The sequence below is a fragment of the Macaca mulatta genome, chromosome 2 (genome assembly GCF_049350105.2).
Source record: "Macaca mulatta isolate MMU2019108-1 chromosome 2, T2T-MMU8v2.0, whole genome shotgun sequence".
Taxonomy (NCBI): Eukaryota; Metazoa; Chordata; class Mammalia; order Primates; family Cercopithecidae; genus Macaca; species Macaca mulatta.
In genome coordinates, this window is record NC_133407.1 from 126,988,621 (window position 1) to 127,008,603 (window position 19,983).

The 19,983-nt window shown below is 39.4% G+C and overlaps 1 protein-coding gene and 1 long non-coding RNA gene across 2 annotated transcripts in view; one reads left to right on the forward strand and one right to left on the reverse strand.

Annotated features, from left to right (window-relative positions):
- The window catches only part of SYNPR (synaptoporin), a 331,134-nt gene that overhangs the window by 131,873 nt on the left and 179,278 nt on the right, over positions 1-19,983 (forward strand). The window lies entirely within an intron of this gene.
- LOC144339530 (uncharacterized) overlaps positions 7,745-19,983 on the reverse strand; it is a 133,247-nt gene continuing 121,008 nt past the window's right edge. The window contains exons 3-5 of the long non-coding RNA XR_013414555.1: positions 11,538-11,688; positions 10,826-10,919; positions 7,745-7,902 (exon numbers count right to left, since the gene is read on the reverse strand). This is a non-coding gene — a long non-coding RNA (uncharacterized LOC144339530). The remainder of the gene's footprint in view (positions 7,903-10,825; positions 10,920-11,537; positions 11,689-19,983) is intronic.

Here is a 19,983-nt window from a genome sequence, read left to right on the forward strand (position 1 = left end):
AGCTAATTTGAATCACTTTGCAGTTATATTAAATGGAAAATTCCATGTCTGAAGACTCTTTGGTCAATCATGTAATGGCAGTTGTGAAATGAAGCTGTGTGGTTTTAAAGCACTTTAAAGTTGCCTGATTCACTTAGCCACACAGCCACTTTCAGAAAGCAATAGATGATTACAAGCAAGGCATCTACTTATTCATCAGCCCACTGATGATCTTTTAAATACGCTGAAGCCAATTGGTTGGAGTAATATACACTTAATTTTACTGAGACTCTTTTCTGTTGGATCATTGAACTTTACATTTCAGTTCACAAGACTGTTTATAGTAAGAAGGCCGGCATTTTATTGTATTTCATTCTATTTATATGAGTGTGTTTATGTGCAGTCACATGTAAACACCCATACACAGAATCTGTATCAAAAATGCCTTTGGCTGGGTTCTGTGGCTCACACCTATAATCCCAGCACTTTGGGAGGCCAAGGTGGGTGGATCACCTGAGGTTCGGAGCTTGAGACCAGGCTGGGCAACATGGTGAAACCCTGCCTCTACCAAGAAATAGAAAAATTAGCCAGGTGTAGTGGTGCGTGCCTGTAGTCCTAGCTATTCTGGGGGCTAAGGTGGGCAAATTGCTTGAACCCAGGAGGTGGAGGTTGCAGTGAGATGAGATTGTGCCAATGTACTCCAGCCTGGGTGACAGAGTGAGACTCTGTCTCAAAAAAAAAAAAAGGCCTTAAGCACAGAAGTTATTGCTATGCTCAGTGTATTAGTCCATTTTCATGCTGCTAATAAAGACACACCCAAGACTGTGTAATTTATAAAGAAAAAGGTTTAATGGATTCACATTTCCACATGGCTGGGGAGGCCTCACGATTATGGTGGAAGGCAAGGAGGAGCAAGTGACGTCTTACGTGGATGGCAGCAGGCAAAGACAGAGCTTGTGCAGGAAAATTCCCCCTTATAAAACCGTCAGATCTCATGAGACTTATTCACTATCACAAGAACAGCACAGGAAAAACCTGCCCCAATGATTCAATTACCTCCCACCACGTCCCTCCCATGACACATGGGAATTCAAGATGAGATTTAGGTGGGGACACAGCCAAACCATCTCATTCCACTCCTGGCCCCTCTCAAATCTCATGTCCTCACATTTCAAAACCAGTCATGCCTTTCCAACAGTCTCCCAAAGTCGTAACTCATTTCAGCATTAACTCGAAAGTCCACAGTCCAAAGTCTCATCTGAGACAAGGCAAGTCCCTTCCACTTATGAGCTTGTAAATTGGTTACTTCCTAGATACAGTGGGGGTACAGGCACTGGGTAAATACAGCCATTCCGAATGGGATAAATTGGCGCAAAGAAAGGGGCTACAGGCCCCATGCAAGTCTAAAATGCAGCGAAGCAGTCAAATCTTAAAGCTCCAAAATGATCTCTTTTGTCTCCATGATCCAGGTCACACTGATGCAAGAGGTGGATTCCTATGGTCTTGGGAAGCTCCGGCCCTGTGGCTTTGCAGGGTACCGCCTCTGTCCTGGCTGCTTTCATGGGCTGGTGATGAGTGTCTGCAGCTTTTCCAGGCACACAGTGCAAGCCATCATTGGATCCACCATCGGGGGGACTGGAGGGCAGTGGCCCTCTTCTCACAGCTCCACTAGGCAGTGGCCTAGTAGGGACTCTGTGTGGGGGCTCCCACCCTACATTTCCCTTCTGCACTGACCTAGCAGAGTTCTCCATGAGGGTCCTGCCCCTGCAGCAAGCGTCTTCCTGGACATCCAGGCATTTCCATACATCCTCTGAAATCTAGGTGGAGATTTCCAAACCCCAATTCTTGACTTCTGTGCACTGGCAGGCTCAACACTGTGTGGAAGCTGCAAAGGCTTGGGGCTTGCACCCTCTGAAGGCACAGCCTGAGCTCTACCTTGGCCCATTTTAGTCATGGCTGGAGTGGCTGGCATGCAGGGCACCAAGTTCCTAGACTGCACATAGCAGAGGGACCCAGGGCCCAGCCTATGAAACCACTTTTTCCTCCTAGGCCTCTGGGCCTGTGATGGGAGGGGTTGCTGTGAAGACCTATGACATGCCCTGGAGACATTTTCCCCATTGTCTTGGTGATTAACATTCAGCTCCTTGTTACTTATGCAAATGTCTGCAGCTGGCTTGAATTTCTACTCAGAAAATGGGATTTTTCTTTCTATCACATTGTCAGGCTGCAAATTTTCCAAACTTTTATGCTCTGCTTCCCTTATGAAACTGACTGGCTTTAACAGCATCCAAGTCACCTCTTGAATGCTTTGACACTTAGAAATTTCTTCCTAAATCATCTTTCTCAAGTTCAAAGTTCCACAAATCTCTGGGGTGGGGACAAAATGCCACCAGTCTCTTTGGAAAAGCATAACGAGAGTCACCTTTGTTCCAGTTCCTAACAAGTTCCTCATCTTCCTCTGAGACCACCTCAGCCTAGATTTCATTGTCCCTGTCATTATCAGCAACTTGCTCAAAGCCATTCAACAAGTCTCTAGGAAGTTCCAAACTGTCCCACATTTTCCTGTGTTCTTCTGAGCCCTCCAAACTGTTCCAACCTCTGCCTGTTAGCCAGTTCCAAAGTTGCTTCCACATTTTTGGGTATTTTTACAGCAGTGCCCCACTCTGCCAGTACCAATTTACTGTATTATTCTGTTTTCACACTGCTGATAAAAGACATACCCAAGACTGGGTAATTTATGAAGAAAAAGAGGTTTAATGGATTCACAGTTCCATATGACTGGGGATGCCACACAACTATGGTGGAAGACAAAGAGGAGCAAGTCACATCTTACATAATGTGGCAGCAGGCAGAGAGCTTTTGCAGGGAAGCTCTCCCTTCTAAAACCAATAGATCTCGTGAGACTTACTCACTGTCACAACAGCATGGGAAAGACCTCCTCCCATGATTCAATTACCTCCCACCAGGTCCCTCCCACTTTTGTGGGAATTCAAGATGAGATTTGGATGGGGACCCAGCCAAACAATATCACTCAGTCTTTCCACCCATTCATCTGGAAAGTCTGGTCACAGCTGCTCAGAATTTAGGCCCAGGGGCTACTAAGAATTAGTAGAATATTTGGTTTAATAGAGTCTTAATAGTTTTCATGAATTTTTAACTTCCTCTTAGAGGGCAACATTTATGTGACTGTACATTCTCTCCACTTTTTCTAGAGTTCCTCCATAGGCATCCTCAAACAGAATGGTATCTTAATAGTGTTTCACTTGTCAAACAAACTCTTATTTATTTGAGACATCATGGGAAGGGTCACAGCGTGTCCCTTGAAAACTTTGCAAAGTAATCAGGCAGTGTAAGTGATGGCAAACCCCCTGGATGTGTACTCAGCCCACCTGAGTTCTAGGCCTGGCCTTGCCTTTAGGTCACTGTGTGAAGCCAGACTAGTTGCTTCCCTGCCCCAGCCTCAAAACTGCTATAGCCATCAAAACTGACCTAGGACCAGACAAACTCTAATATCCCTTATGGCTCACACTCTGTGACACCAAATACTTAGAGTTGGAAAGCATGTCCCTCTTGGGCAAAGGGTTGTGGTCTAAAGGAAAGAAGCTGAACTGGAAGTTGTCGGTGGCAGAGCTACCCCAAAGATTGAACACAGGCTGCCCTCATGTCCTATCAGGTCTAAGGCCTGCTTAGTTTGTCCCACATAATATAAAGTGTCTTATTTTTTAAAAATTACTAATATTTAAAGGTAAGAAGATTTTATATAAAAATCTGGATTGTCAGCTTTTCTTAAAGAACTGAAAAGTCTAGCAACCATCATCCCCCACATTTCCTAATTGCAGGATGATCAGGAGCTGAGTAACAGTTGCCCCATCAAGTGGGCCAGGGAAGTTAGAGACTATTGATACCTTAAGCACAGACTGCAGAAGGTGATTTTCCATGAAAGGCACGTGAAGCTCTCAGGTGAAGGATCAAAAAAGGCTCTTCTTTCATAACACAGAACAGAGAACATATCATTTTAGACATCAGCTCATAAGCAATACTAGGACTATATTCATTTTCTTTGTTGAAAGTAGTCTATTTGGTGAAGATTCCAATTTTTTTCACATTATAACTTTCATAGGGAAATAGCTATGACGGTTTGCATAAAATGTTCAGACCATATCTACCTAGTAGTAAATCTAACAAAGGAAGTACAAGATCTTGAAAAATATGTAAAATGTTGTTTATGCATTGAAAAAGAAGACAAGAAAAATAGCATGATATAACACGATCATGGATGAGAAGATTTGATATTGTAAAGATGCAAATTTCCCCCAATTAGTCTATAAATTCAAAGACATTTTAATTTAAAATGTACCAAATATTTCAGGTATCCTGGTAAATTTATTTTCAACTTAATCTAAAGGCATAAAATACAGGAAAGGCCAAGATTATTCTTAGAGAGAAGACAAAAGAGAGGGAAATGTTATAATAGATATAAGGCTTATAGCAAGGATATTATAATTAAAACAGCATGGTATTGGAATAGCAGTAATCAAACACACCAGTGCATCAGAACAAAAAGCTGGAAAATAGATATATGTATATATGGAAATTGCTGTATCTGAAACTGCAAATCAGTGGAGAAGTGATTAACTACTTGATATGTAGACTTGAGAAATTATCTTTCTTTATGGAAAACAATTGTATTCCTACCTTCCTCTATAAAAAAATAAACTCCAAAGAATTGAAGACCTAAATGTGAAAAACAAAACTTTGAAGCTATGATTTAAAAATGGAATATACCTTTATAATTTCCGGGCTAGGAGGAATTTCTTAAAACAAGTAATAAAAGCAAATGGTTTTTTTAAAGATAAAGTTAGGCTTTATTAAAATTTAAATATTTATATGATGAAAGACATCAAAGAAAGACAATTGTCAACTGGGAAAAGATACTTTCAACATTTATAATGGGCAAAGGAGTTGTATTCAGAATGTTTAAAGAACTTATAAATCAGGGAGAAAACATACAAATAGAAAAATGGGCAGAAGATACTAAGAAGCAATTTTTTAATTAATTAATTTTTTGATTCAGAGTCTTGCTGCCTCCCAGGCTGGAGTGCAGTGGTGTGATCATGGTTCACTACAGCCTCAACCTCCCAGGCTCAAGCAATCTTTCCACCTCAGTCTCCCAACTAGCTGTAACTACAGGCACATACCACCATGCCCAGCTAATTTTTAAATTTTCTTGTAGAGATGGAGTCTCCCTATGTTACCCAGGAATGGTCTCAAACTCCTGGGCTCAAGCGATTCTCCCGTACCGGCCTCCAAAAATGCTGGGATTACAGGCATGAGCCACTGTGCCCAGCTTCTAAGAGGCAATTCACAGGAGAGGATGCTCAGGTAGGTAACACAATATGAAAAGATAATTAACTTTACTCGTAATCAGGAAACGTCAAATTAAAATAAGAGAAATTTAAAAAAAGACTTGCAATTTTATTTGTAATAGCCAAAAAACTGGAAACCACCAACTGTTAATTAACAGATAAATATATATGCAAAATATAGTATATCCATACACTGAAAAAAATCACTAAGCTCTGATAAACAATAAGATGGATGAATCTCAAAAATCATTATGCTGAGTGAGAAAATTCAGACTAAAAAATATGTATATATATAATATGATTTCATTTGTTTAAAGAATCTAGAAAATGCAAACTACTCTTTATTAAAAGAAAACAGATCAGTTGTTGCCTTGTGTATTCATTTTCAATCGTTGCATGTTAAATTACCTTGAGCTTAGAGACTTAAAACAACACACATTTATTTTCTCCCAGTTTCCATGGGGCAAGAGTTACCCAGGCGCTCTGCCCAGACTGAAATCAGTGCTGCAATCTCATCTGAGGCTTTAGGTCCTCTTGCAAGCTCTTTGGTTGTTGGCAGAATTCAGTTCTTTACACCTGGAGGATTGCGGCTCCAAACTCCTACAGGCCCTTGCCCTTCTCTGCCACAGGGCCCTCTTCACACATGGCAGTTTGGTTCTTCCAGGCTACCAGGACAGCTTGCCTGCTTTTTCAAATCTTTGTGGCTTCTGTTCCTGACTTTTAGAACCTCTTTTAAAGAGCTCATGTATTATATCAGGCCCATCTGGGATAGCCTCTCTTTTGATTAGCTTAAAGTCAGCTGATTAGGGATATTAATTACATATTGCAAGAACCCTTCCCCTTTGCCACATAAGGTAGGCTAATCAGTGAGTGTTGTATCATTATTTTTACAGGTTCCATTCACATTCAGGTGAGGAAATTTCATAGGGTTTGTACACCAAGGAGTGGGAAACTTGAGGCCATCTCCTGTTTACCACACCCAGGGTCAGAAGTTGAGGGAAAGATATAAATAAATCAGTCTCGTTTTATCAGTGTTCTTAACTAGTTTCTATGTTGCAGTGTGTTCTCCCTTCTTTTTAAAGTGGGACCTTTTCCCTAACACAATGAAATGTCAATTGCTTTTCCTTTTTAACTGTTCCGTCACGTAGATACATGAAAAAAAATACTATTTTAAGAACAAGATGATTAACGTCTACAGTGCATTGAGTGAAAAAAAAAATAATTGAGAAAGAAATGAATTGCAAAGAGACACAAGGAAACTTTTAGAATTGACAGAAATATTCAATATCTCAATTTTGATGCTGGTTTCATAGGTATATACATTTCTCAAAATTCATCAAATTGTACCCTTTAAGTATATGCAGTTTATTATATATCAGTTGTGCCTCAATAAAGTCATAAGTTAAATAAAAACATTTTCACCCATCAGATTGGCAAAATATTGAAAGTCTAAAAGTACCAAGTATAAGCAATGATGGGACATAATGGAAATACATACAGTGCTGGGGCAGGAGTGTGTAAACTACAGATAGTTTGGGTCATACCTAGAATAAAAGATGAATATGGCTATATTTTTAATACCCCCAAAATCTCACTGCTATGTAGATATTGAAGAGAAACTCACCCAATCCACCAAGAATAAACACAAGGATACTCACTGTATATTGTTGGAATAACAAAAATTGAAAACAACTTAAATGTCCATCATTAGACAAATGGATAAACAATGACATATTCATAAATGGGAACACCATTCAGGAGTTAAAAATGAATACATGGATCTGTATATATCAACATAGATCTTAAAAGTCTAATGTCTAAAAAAACACATTGCAGATCCACTGTTCATTATGATAACATCTATGGAATAAAAGTGCAAAATATTGCTGCATGCTATTTATTGAAAAATATATGTAACACATGTACATAACAACATGGATGAAAAAAATACAAATTCATGACTTTGGGAGAAAAGGGAATAAATGTGGAGACAAACCTAAAAGGGAGCTCAGTTTCATCATCTATTTTTTTCATTTAAGAGATTCAGAAGCAAGTATGGAAAACATTAGTGTTTGCTCATGCTGGTGGTGGATATTGAGTGACTGTTATACAGCAAATGGACTTCCTGCCTACCACACATAGAAGCTAATACTATGGCACCAGCTTTTGAGAAAAGAAAGGCTTTATTACAAGGCTGGCCAGCGAGGAGACAGGAGACAGACTCAAATCAGTCTCTCACACTTGTGGCCTGGGGCAAGTATTAAGGGGTTGGATGACAAGAGAAAGGATTTACAAATGTTGGCTTGGCAGGGTCCAGTTGGAGGTCTTCAAATTTGACCACTTACAGTAAGGCATGTTGAGGCAGATTTTAGTCCCAGATCTTCCTGGCCAACAGACCACTTGCTTTGAAAGAGTTCCGGTGGTCATGTTCCAGCAGGTTCTGGTCATGTCCCATCTTCTTGGTTCCATAAGGAGGAATCATTGGTTCTAGAGGTCAAAGCTGTTTCTGCTACACATGCCTGGGCTGTATGACTTGCAGCCTTGGCTCTGTTAATGCCTATAAGCTAATGCAACATTCTGTTACCAGCAGAGTAGGGCCAGTTTGGGCTGGTTTGGCCGTTACATAAAGTTTCACTTTATTTTGTTTTTAAATTATCACCTATAAATAACCCTTGTCTAAATATGAGAACAGCATCAGAAAAATCCAAAGTGAGAGACGTTCTATAAAATACTTTACCAGTTCTCTTCAAAATGTCAAGGTCATCAAAAACAAGGAAAATCTGAGAAATTTACAGTCTAAGGAGACATCACGAATAAATGTAATGTGGTATCTTGAGTGAGATTCTAAAACAGAAAAAGCACATGAGGTTAAAAACTAAGAAACTCAGAATAAATTATGAGCTTTAGTTGGTAATAACATATCAATGTTAGTTCATTAGTTGTGGCAAATGTATCCTAGTAATGTCAAAAATAAAGGAAACTGGGTGCAAGGTATATGGAAACTCTGTTATATTCTTGCAACTTTTCTGTAAATCTGAAACTATTTTAAAATAAAAGGTTTTTTTTAAAAAAAAATCACCTATAGTTCAAAGAAAACATCTTGGTGGGGTGTCATGTAGGAAAATACTATTTTGAAGGTAAGTCAGTCTGTGTTGAAATCCTGGCTCCTCCACCCATGCCCACGACACCTTTGGAACTACTTCAGCTTCCATTTCCTCTTTTGCAAAATGAGAACAATCTTTACCTTGGAGAATGATTGAGACATTAAATAAGTATGCATAAAGCATTTAGCACATAGTAAAGACTCAATAACAATTACTTATTATTTCCATTTTATTGTAATTATTATATTATTATATATATCAAATGTGTTTGTTTTGATTCTTAGGTAAGAAAACCATAGTGTCTTTAACCCTTGCTAATTAAAAAAATAAACAAGCTTAGGTTTGCAATCACTCTGTTAGCACACACCAAAATGTACACAATATCAACAATCCCTTTGACAATATGGGGCACTTTGGAGGGAGGGGAGCTATTAGTAAGTTGTACTGGACTTTATTCTCCTTATTCTTAGGAGAATTTTCCTTACCACTCTTCCTAAGTTCAGACCAAAATATCTTGCTTACACCACTCTATTCAGTGAGAGGGAGGGACACAAAGGAAAAGCTTCATACAAAGGCAGTAATCTTTCCGCAACTAAGGAAGAGAAAGTACCCTTGTGTGTGAATTTCTTAGCACAATGATCCTTCCTAGCATATGTGCCCAATCCCAATCACATTAGATCCACCCTGTTAGCGGGGAGGAGGGGAAAGGGTCGTCTTCCTGCTCCCCTTACCTCTCTCCATTTTATCTTTAAAATGAAATATTGTGTCATCACAAAAATTCTATTTTCACAGAATAGTGCATGAGATGGAAAAATGCTCATGATATAAACATCAGGGAGGAAAAACAGGATTAAATCCTATTTATAGAATAATCCCCATTTTGGGGGGAAATGGGCAAATACTCATGTGTAAAGAAAACACTGGAAGGATAAACTCTCCACCCAAAGAGTAGTCAACTGTTTGATGGTATACGGTAAACTTTATTCTGTGTAGTTTTCGTGTTTTTCAGACGGTAATAGACATTATTTAAAGAGACTGAAAAGAGATAGGGGAGGTATAGGTTAATTTGTTATTATGGGTATACATGCTACAAATGATTAAAGGTAGATAATGATATGAAGGTGGTTTACAGTCCCAGGAGAGAACTCCTCATGTAGGAATAAGCTTCAAGGTGCTCTTCTCTGATAACAATATTAAGGTACCATTTTTGAGCTCTCATTATAAGCACACTTCCAAGCTCTTGGCAGGGACTATTTTTATTGAATTGTTAGGCTCTGGGATCTGCCTGCCTAGGTTCAAATTCAGGCTTCATCCATTACTATCTGTGTGACCTTAGGCAGGTTACTTAATCTCTCTGAACCACAGCATTCAGATATGTAAAACAGGGATAAAAATAACACTAACTCATGGGATTATTGTAAGTGTTAAATGAACTCATGGAAATAGACTTCTTTTTTTTTTTTTTTTAAAGTGAGACAAAGTCTCACTCTGTCACCCAGGCTGGAGTGCAGTAGTGCAATCTCGGCTCACTGCAACCTCCGCCTCCCGGATTCAAGTAATTCTCCTGCCTCAGCCTCCTGAGTAGCTGGGATTACAGGCATGTACCTCCACGCCCAGCTAATTGTTTTGTATTTTTAATAGAAATGGGGTTTCACTATTGGCCAGGCTGGTCTTGAACCCCTGACCTTGTGATCCACCCGCCTCGGCCTCCCAAAGTTCTGGAATTACAGGCATGAGCCACCATGCCTGGCCAGAAATAGACTTTTTAAAATGTCCTAGTGTATAATGTGTTCAACAAAAGTTTGCTGTAAGTATGCCCATTACATGGATGAAGATGATAAGGCTTAGAGAAGCTGAGTCATTTTCCAAGGTTATGTGCCTGTAAGTGGGGAAGCATTCAAGCCCTTGTCTTCTCAAACATTATTCTTTCAATCATTGTACCACAAATTACTTTCACTGATTAGGCACATGAAGCTTGACTCTGCAGACAGTTGACTTGGGCTGGAACTGTCACCAGTAACCTGCATTCTTTCCCTATTTTATGTCAACCACAAAGAAAGAATGTCACATTAGAAAGGCAATCAGGTTTTATTCAGTGGCCAAAGAAGAGGAGGTCATGATCTAAAGGCACTTCTTCCCAGGCGATGGGAGGTATGGGAGTTTCAAGGAGTTGAATGTAGGGGGAGGTATGCAGGCATGTATAGGGTGGAGTTCCAAGTGGTGGGTGCAATTCATGAACATGCTTCTCCGTATATTGCATATACACAAAATGGTGGTGATCTTCACTTAGCAGAGGGGATTTTAGTACAAGAATGATATGTTAATGATTCAAAGGTAACTAGAGGTCACCGTCTCTGGTCTGCACTGATTTCTCACTGGTCTTCACTTCCTCTGATAGGGGGTCAAGAAATTGCTTTTGGCATCCAGGCCATTTGGTTTCTTCAAGCTGTTGTGCCTACCAATAAGGAGACTAAAAGAAAAAAAAAAAACTGCTAAACTTTTTCCACTGCAGGGCAGTCCTGGTGACAGAATTTCTTTTTTTTGTCTCAGCAAATAATTTAAGTTGCTTTGCATTTGAATTCAACTTCAAAATTAATTTAAAATAATTTTAAATAAAACTGTGTCGAGCCTTCTAGTTCTACCAGAATAAATATGCTTCTTGGGTATATCCATACTGACGGCTGCATTTCTTCAAGAAATGACATGACAGAAGAGTGTCCTCCTAAAATTCAAACTTGGAAGGCAAACAGGTCTCAAGCTACTTGTTTGAAAGGATGAGTTATATAAAATGGCAAGTTCTTTATCTTTAAAAAAAAAGTATTACAAAGCCCCAAGGAGACAATAAAATGTAAAAGAATCTGTTACCTTGATTTTATTTACTGTTTTTTTTTTTTTGAAAGCCAACACTGAGCTATATATTGATATACAAGACAAACCATTTCTTGGCATATTTCAACTTGTCTGAAAGTCAGTTACTTTGGTTACAGCTCAAAGGACAAGTTCTCAGTAAAGAATAAATAATGTATTCACATTAATCATTTCCCCAGTGTATAAAGTATGTATCAACTAGGATGAGAGAGAGACTGGCCTTGGGAAGAAAAGTACATACTTAGAACAAGGGTCTCAGCAGATTTCTGTCCTTTGATGAACTCAGGATAGTTCTTGTAAGCCACATGGAACCACTGCTCAGAAAGCTGAAGGACTGGGCCCTTTCGCCCCATCTCAGCCACCGGTTGTCTCTGAGGAGATGGAAGCTTCTTATTTAACCCTTCTTGGCCTTTGATCTCCCACAACTGAGGAGTGGGTGGAAATAAGGCAGTTGTTCCCCAAACTGGTAGATTCTGATTAATCCCCTGGGAGAGAGCTCAGAGCATACAGAGATTCTTGGGCTCAAACCCAGATCTACTGGATCAGAATCTCTGGATGTGTGGCTTGAGAACCTGCATGTTAAACAAGATCATTAGCTCTTTCTCATACAGCTCTTGCCACACACTCTTGTTTAATAACCACCAGAGTGATGATTTCTGATTTCCAAGGTCCAAGCCAAGTATACCGTGGCAGAATAATGATTCCTTCAGTGCCTCTCAACTCCAGAAATGGAAATTGAAGTCAGTAATTACCTCTAAGCACTAGTTTTTAAAAAAATGTATTGTCTGTCTGCTCATTTAATTTCCTTCTCTTTTTTATTGCCCTTATCTTTGAACCAACAATTTCATATTTGGGAATTAAATGAATTGCAGCATTGTTTATATGATATCTTCCATTTATTGATTAACTACACTGCATTCAGACACTAGACCGTAATATATCATCTTGAGTATTAAAAATGAAATCTCGAAGAATCATTCTTCCCATTTCACAGATTTTAAAAAGCAGGTGTATTGAGGTTAAGTAGGCCAAAGCCACAGAATTCATCATCAGAAAATTCAGGATTTGAAATCATTGTTAGAAGATCAATAACATGTGCTGTTTATGTCACATTGTTGCCTCTATTTAGTAACTGCAGACTAACTAAATATCCCCCAATTGGGGAAATATTAAAATAAATTATTGTATGTTCACTATATGAAACCTAACATAGCTATTAGAAGCATGATTTACAATATGAATATGACTAGGTCAACTCTAGTTATGCGTGTTTTATCAACTATTGCTGCATAATAAATCATGTAAAACTCAATGCTTAAAACAATAGGCATTTATTATTGTTTATTTGTCTATGGGAAAAAAGTGGTTCTGCTGATCAGCTGGGCTTGTTTGGATGTCAGCATTTGGGTCAGGCAGATACTGACTGGTCTAGGCTAGGATGGCCTTCCTGACAAGTCTATTGGTCAGCTGGCTGTTGGCTAGAGCAACGGGGATGATAGATCATGTGTCTCTTCAGTGTCATGCAACAGGCTAGCCTAGGCTTATTCACATGATGACTTGGAAAAGTTCCAAGAGAGTGGGGACTGCAAGGCAGCTTGAGACCTAGGCTCAGATTGTGCACGATTTCACTTCTGCCATATTCTGTTGACCAGAAAAAGATATGAGGTGACTCTAGATTCAAGGAGTGAGAAAATCAACTCTATTTCTTGCATAAGAAAAGCCACAAAGTAACATAGAATGAATGTGGACACAGGAAAAGGAATAATAGGGTCATTTTGTTCAATCAATCTGCTACACACATGAATGAGAACTGGAAGGCATATGGAAAATGCAGAGAACTGATGTATTGGCAATTAGGGCTGTGAAAGATTTTTCTTTTTTCTTTGTACCTTTATTATTTCATATAGATGGTTATAATCCTGTCGGTGTCACAAACAATGTTTGAAAGCAAAAAACAGTAAGAGGAGCCATAACAAGCGTAAATTAACAACTACATTATTCACTATGCTGAAAGGATTGTGTCAATAATGTGCATACCATAAACCAATATAGTCTTCTTCTCTGTAGAGCATGTAGGTGGGTAACAATGGAAAGAGCCTCAAACTACTAAAGTTAAATAGATCTCCCAAATATATCTAGTGGCTGTGGATCTCAAGTGGAATTTAGCCATGAGACCCCCAATTATTCTTAGTACTTCTACTCACTCTGTATAGTACCAGGACTGGCACCATCTCAGCACTGCAACATTTTAGCAATCTTTGGAATCCCTAGGGAAAAAATTCTTCCTTAATAGATGTGATTTCTGATAGTCAAAGTTTTGTCACTTAAGAACCAAATTCTCAGGTTGTTTTAAAAAAGATCGTAACTATTTTAAATAGAAATTATTAGTTAAATATATAACTTGTTGACATCCTTGTGTTTTAAAATAGAGTTGATGGAAAACACTTCAACAGTTTTTTGACAACATTGTTCTTTGCCAGAATGCAACGACATCCTCAGAACCTGTGAAGCAGAGCAGGGTTTCTTTGCCCTTACATAAAATATTCTGAGAATGTCATGCTTTCAAGTTCTTCTTTATGCCCCTTCATTGTTTTTGTGCTCTCTCTTGTTCCCATGGGGCTCTAAGTGTGCCTTCTTCTGACAGTTTGTTCCGTTTTACTTGGCTTCTTCTAATATGCTGTCAACTTAGAAAAAACCAACCTTATTAGGACTATTTGTCAAAGAAGAGGAATTAGGCTCTGGGTAAGGACTAGGGAGCCTCTCATCTGAGCAAGGTACATGGTCATTAGTGTATGAAAGGCTTGGTGACATATCCTTTGTCTGATTTTTTTTTCTTGGTTCTTGCCTACATCAAAACATAGAAAAGAGCCAGGTTGTTGGGAATCTGAAACTTTGGCACGTTGCCAGATGTGAGGGAGGTACAGATATGCATGACCTGAGTGAATAAATGAAATGGATCCAATGTGGGCTAATTGTACTTAGGACATTAAATATTCCATAACCTTATTTTATCAAAGGTCAGTTTTTCAAATAGATTAAAGACTTTTTCAAAGCATTAACATATATTTACATTTTATTTTAGGGTATAAGTGAGTTTATTCATTTCACAGTTTCATTCATTCACCCCTACACTGAGAATACACACACCACACACACACACACACACACACACACCCTTATCCTCATGGAAATTGTGTTCTTGTTTGGAAGATAGAAATAGATGTACATAATTGTGAAGTCTTAAGACAAATAGTATAACTGAAACGGATCAGCCAGTGTGGAAGGACAGAAGACAGAGGAAGAAAAAAGCACTTCCTAGACCTTTGCATCCCTGTGAAATGTGGTTGATAATATCCAACTAACAGATATTTTGCTGAGGATTTATTATGACACAGGATGAGGCCATATGTATTCAAAAAAGTTTATTATATAAACGATGTGGAAGGCAATCTAAGCTAACAGAAAGTATAACACTGTGCTATCTGAGAGACCCAGCTTCGAAGCTTATTTTCATCACTTATTTGTTGGATTTTTCTTCGTGCCATTTTTTTTTTCTTTCTGAAGAATGGGGCTAACGTCTACCTTGCAGTGCTGTTGGGAGAATAAAATAAAATGACACAAGTAAAGTGCCACACGCAGTAGCTGGAAGAGTAAGTGTTCCACGAATGTCAGCTTCTTTCCTCTTTTCCTCTTCACAGAGGGGGTGACAACTGAGCTGGGTTTTGAAGGATGAGTAGGAGTTCACAAACCTAATCATGAATCCTCTACAGGGAAAGTGGCCTTTCAGCAGAGTGAGATATGGACATTTGTTTCTAAAACTGGAAGTTGATTTGTGAAGCTGTTGCTTCCTGGGCAGCAGAGCCAACAACACTTCTCTATTTCTTTACCCGTATTTAATAATATTGGCTCATTAACCTAGTGGACTTATGCACTCACTGGTGCCACCTCAATATTAAGACATATTTGAGCTGTGATTTCAATCTACTAGTGATGTGGAACTTACCCTGATAGGAAGGACAGAAAAGAAAACACTAGAAATCAACAACATTGAATGACCTAACAATTTTGAAAATGGGCAAGGGGAAGTGAAATATTTCTTCCACAATCATGTGCCCAGGATCCGAAGTTAAATCAGGTGTTACGAATAAGAAGCTTGAGATCTCATTGTTTAGATTAGGTCTGTCCATTCAGTCCGTGGGTATTTGTTTATCACCTCTCACTCGCAAAATATTGGGTTAAGAGAAGAGACAAACATGAAGATGGCTAACTATGACACAGGATGAAATAAGGGTTATACATGAGAAAAAAGTAAAAAGGATGGAAGTGGTCATTTATCTGGTCTTTTGAAGGAAAAGTAGAGTCATGGTTGGCCGAGGAGAGAAGCAAAGCACTCTGTGTGGAGAGAACAGCATAAACCAAGGGCAGAGGTTTAAAAGCACATGGCTGCAAAGAAAAGAAGAAGAAAGCGTGAACCGTTACACAAATCATCAAGTCCATTAAAAACAAAACCAACAAGCAAAAAGAAAAAAAAATCACCAAGAAGTACAGCTAGAACCAACATAATCTTTCCTTGGAGCCCTCATTAAAAAAAGTCATAGTTTCCCTTTTCTTTTCTTTTTTTTTCTTCCCTGTTTGTGACTTAGACCTTTCCAAAGCACCTGTATGCATTGCAGCAGGCACTGTTAAGGCCATGCACTTAAATCTGCAGCACTCACCACACAGGCCCTGAGCATTCTGTCTGGAGGCCAGTTCTCTCTAACTGAGGGCTTCAGGCTGTGAAGAGGGATAGGCCAGAAATGCAGGGAATTTGATGCTTGCAGGAGCCAGTAAGAGAAGGGAGTTGGAGGATAAATGTACCTGCTTCCTGCGCCTCCTATAATACCTCTGAAGTGTGTGCACACTGTCTTCCAGAGCACCCCAGTGAGGTAATCCCAGTTGCCTAGCACAGGCACCTGCTCATGAATGCATTCTTTATCAGCTCCCTTCCTTTCCCTGTCTCAATTCCCCACTCTCTTTTCTGGAATCATCTCCCAAATAAACTACTTGCATTTATGTCCTTGTCTCTCAGGAGGACATTCTCGGGGAGGGGCAACCCCAAGACAGCATTGCTCAAGCCTCCTGGTGGAAGCAGTGTTGATGAACTGACATGGAAAAGATTAGGGATGGTTTGAGGTAAGACAGCAGAATCCAAGCTGATTCTAAGAAATGGTTCCAGGAGTATTTCCATGTGCTTTTGACCTTTAATTTTTTTTTAATTTAATTGTATCTTAAGGAGGATTAAATGAATTAATTCCTATGAATTGCTTAGGAAAGGGCCTGGCACATACATTTCAACCTTGTCATTGCTCTTATTGTTTTTTGAGTAGCCCCTCCTCTTGTTTTGGTGTGTAGCAGCATGCTCCCTGAAAGAGGCAGACCCAGACAAGAAAGAGGTAGGAGAAGGAGAGGTGGGCTTGAGGCCTCACTGATATGTTTCCACACCGTAGAGCTGATGCCTGCTGCCAGCTTCTCTCACCTTTGATGAGACTCCCCTTCCCACAACACTTCTTACTTGTGTTGAACATGGAACTCACCTTGTCTGACAAGTTACGGTGGCCTTGTTGAGGATCATTCGGTACAATCCCTGGCTTCATGTGCTTTGCAAAGATTCCTTGTCAAGTTCCCTGTGGGAAAGGGGCGCCGGGAAAGTTGATCATTCCAGATTTCTAAGTACTCTACTGTCCTGGCTTCTGGTTCAGGAGGTCCGGGTTTGGAACTGAGAATCCATGTTCTTTTATAAGCTGCCCGGGTGATTCTGATGGGCAGCCAAGTCTGAGAACCACGTTGCTATGTGGCTTTGTTCCCCAGGATCCATATCACAGAGCATTGTGTGTTGTAACAGAAAGGGTGGAAGTTTTTTCTGAACAGTCTAAGGCTGACTTTCCTTGTATTATAACTAATGTCAGAACAAGTGGCGCTACAGCCCCTTACAGGGAGTTTTTGTCTCCACACTTTCAGCAAAATGAGAGGAGAAGTGTTGCTCCTAGAGTTGAGATAAGTGACATTCTGGAAATATCAGAATGTCCTGTTCTTCAGACTGACTCTCTTAATTTGTATCATTTAAAGACTTGGGGATGGTGTAAGAAAGAACTAACATTTTAAGGAAGACATTGGTAAGACATTCTATTTTAAAAATAGAGGCACAGCTGAAGAAAGAAAACTGGTTTTTCTCTGTGCGAGAATGAACAGTTCACATGGCATTTTGGACTGTTCTACACATGCCTGCAGTAATACATAATCAACTATTGGGGGAAAGATAGTTTTGTCTTATATTCATGGAGGGTCACTGAACACAGAAACTAAGAATAACTGTACTTAGTACTGCACGTTTTACTTCTCAAAGTACTTTCGCATGAGCTGCTTCATGGTGGCTTCACCACTGCCCCGTGGGATACCAGAGCTGCAGCGCCTCCCCTTGCAGCCCTGAATCCGAGGGTTTGGGAAGATGTAAATCAGAAATATAAGAAGCCTCACCCAGATAGGAGGGATTTTGCGGTTAATAAAATTGTAGAAATTTTACCAGCTAAATGGATTACCCTCATACCATAGGGATGCAGAAACACCTCTGGCGTAAGACATACTCATCAAAAGAGAGAGGTTTTTACAAGTATTTCATAAGCACTCCAATTAGAATAATGCCCCAGATCCCTTTGGACCAGCTCCATTCCTTTGCTGCAGGGCATCATCACCACACATATCCCTGAGACTGGGGTGGGGCAGGAGCTGGGAGCAGAGTGGGGAGAATGCTTTCAGATGGAATCCTAATCAAGCAGATCATGACGAGGCTCTTTGGAGCTCCATGAGAACACTCAAATGTTATACACTCTACATTTCATAAACTACATGGGGAGAAACAGACTTTCATCCTCTTTCCTACCCACGCCTTATTTTATTAAGAGCTGTAATTTGGTCTGGGTTCTGGAGGCATATTGGTTTAACAGGGTTTTTTTTTAACTCAATTTGTTGAAAAGGAAAGAAAAACCAGAAAGCCATTTTGTAAGCATTTGATTCTGAAATCTATCTTGCCTGTAGCTTTAGCAGAGAGAATACAATTTCACTTGTGTCGTTGTACTTTCCACCAGCCTCAGCTGCATATTATTTATATAACTCAGCATTGTTATTCCCATTTTACAGGTGAAGAAATGGAAGTTTAGAAAGGCTAAGAGAGTCTCATCAATACATGCAGTTGGCTATGACGCCCTCCCTTCATGCGGAAATGATCAGCGAAAAAGTCACGTACCTCTTGATGGAATTTACTATTCCTATCTCAGTGTACTGGGCAAGATTATTGAAAATGGTTTCCATGTTTTTCTTCTTTCACTCTTATTACAGTACTAACAAGATTCTTGTAAAAACGGGACCTCAGGGACCTCTGATATAAAGTCTTAATCCTTAATCATAGCAACAACTATTCATCTTCTGGTTCCACACCAGGCTTTAAGAAATGTGTGTTAGGACCAGCCAAACTCCTAAGCCATCAATTTGCTGATAGAGCTCTCCCTGTTATAAAAAATAATAGAAGGAAAACAAACAGATGTATCTCTGCTATTTTTGACTAGAATTATGAAAATAGGCCTAAGAAAAGTCATTTATTTTCTCTTCTTTAATAATAAGCAAAGGCTTGTTTAGTGCCTACTATGAACAATGTAATATTGTGTGCTATGCAAGACTGCAGGGAGAATGAGTCTACTGTTCAGCAGTTTATGGTGGGACCACTTTTAATCCCCTGCACCGGAAGAGTAGATATAATCACCAGAAATTATGCAACTGAAATACAACATTGTTTTAAGTTCTAAACAACTGTCAGAGAGGAAATGCCCATCTCCCACCTTGTACGTGCTAAACTTGCCCACATTCGCAAGACTGGGTAATCTAGAGATTTATAACCTGGCCTTTGGAAACAGACAACCCAGGTTCAAGCCTTTATTCAAATACTTACTCTCTAGGCGGACTTTGGCAACTTACTGAACCACACTAAACCTTGTCATCTTTGTTTGTAAAATGATGATAACAGTAGATTCTGGTAGATCGGGATAAATGATAATCAAATGACATAATCCATGCACAGCACTTAGGCTAATACCCAGAAATAAATATTAGCACCATTATTGGAATCAGAAAGGTCCATGATAGGAAATCACAATTGCCAAATTTCTCCATTACATGAGTGGTTCTCCACAGTTTTTCTTTTAAGATCCAAAACATTTTGTTCAAATGCAATCATGTTCAGAAACCTGGGATATCGAGAAAACAGTGGAGTGGCCTGGTTGAAGCAGAGAAGGGATGTGGAACCCTGGTTCCTTTGGCTGCCCCTAGCACACCCTCCCACCTCCATGGTGTGCCCTGGAGCATCTCCGTGGAATTCCTGGCATTCAGCTTAAAAATTGAGCTGTTAAATATTATGCCTATAATTACATTGTAAGCTGAGATGATTTGGTTATTTGAATGTACCACCTATATTCTCACATATTCACAAATTTTACCAAAATATTTGATGGTTGTATTTTACATTTTGAACATTGCAAGTCTAGGCCAATATGTTCATATACTTAACCTTTAAAATTAAGAAATATGTCGGAGTAATTCAGCATTATGTACTCAATCATATAACAATATGTATTGAGCAT